Source organism: Pteropus medius, unplaced genomic scaffold, assembly GCF_902729225.1.
Source record: "Pteropus medius unplaced genomic scaffold, Ma_sr-lr_union100, whole genome shotgun sequence".
Taxonomy (NCBI): domain Eukaryota; kingdom Metazoa; phylum Chordata; class Mammalia; order Chiroptera; family Pteropodidae; genus Pteropus; species Pteropus medius.
In genome coordinates, this window is record NW_024352949.1 from 59,957 (window position 1) to 61,027 (window position 1,071).

At 35.6% G+C, this 1,071-nt stretch overlaps 1 pseudogene; it reads right to left on the minus strand.

The window, feature by feature from the left end:
- Window positions 1-203: 203 nt before the first annotated feature.
- LOC120592739 (uncharacterized) lies at window positions 204-322 on the minus strand (annotated as a pseudogene).
- Between the last annotated feature and the right edge of the window lie 749 nt (window positions 323-1,071).

Sequence of the window (1,071 nt, forward strand, 5' to 3'; positions counted from 1 at the left end):
TATCTCCAAAAAATAATTTTAAAAACCCTCTTTACCTACATCTACTTCCAACTGCTACTCTGTTTCAGTTCCTCTTTCCAGAAAATATCATTGTTAGAATTGACTTTCTTTCTTTCTTTCTTTTTTTAGGCAGGCAACCCTTGGTTGACCTCACAGACTGCAAGGAGCTTGTCAACTTACGTTCTCTTATTTTTTATTTTTTATGCCAACAGCACCTGGTCTTCCTAGGTAGTCTCCCATCTAAGTACTAACCAGGCCTGACCCTGCTTAGCTTCCGAGATCAGACGAGATCAAGCTTGCTCAGGGTGGCATGGCAGTAGACAGAACTGACTTTCATTTTCCAGCATCTAATATTCTTAAAACCTCTTTAATTATAATTTCACTCTCAACACTCATCTAAAACAGCTTATGTCAACATCATCAATTGTTTCTTGTACTAAAAGCACCAATAATTTCAGTCTTCATCTTATTTGAACCATCAGCAACACTTGACTGATTGTTACCTTTACTAGGCTTTCAGGCCACCATTCTCTCTTGTTTACTTCTTACCTTTTTCTTTCTTCTCAGTCCCCTCATCTTTGAGTTCCTTAGGCTAAAAGGTTTTTGATTCCTTCTTCTCCTAAACCACACATTCAATCCCTTAGGAAATACTGTTGTTATATAGTTATAGTTATAGACGTAGATATAAATATAGATATAGAGCTACATGTTATCTGCACATTTTTTAACACTCCTACTATTACAACTTGGTTGAAACTACCATTGTATCTCACCTATATCATTGTACAAACATTAACTTGCCCTAATGTTTCCATTCTTGTTCCACTAAAGTTTGTTTTAATATAACACCCAAAATGATTCATATTTAATTCAGGTCCTATTATTTCTTAGCTGAAAACCTTCCATTGTCACTTCTGTGTTTTCAGAAAAGTTTTCAAGTCACTAAAGAAGACTGTGAAGCTCTTGATAATTTGTCCTCCAATGGCCTCATTTTCTACTTTTCTTCTAAGTCATTCAGACTAGATAATGTCGGTCAAATTGCTTTTCAAACAGCCAGACATGCTCTCACTT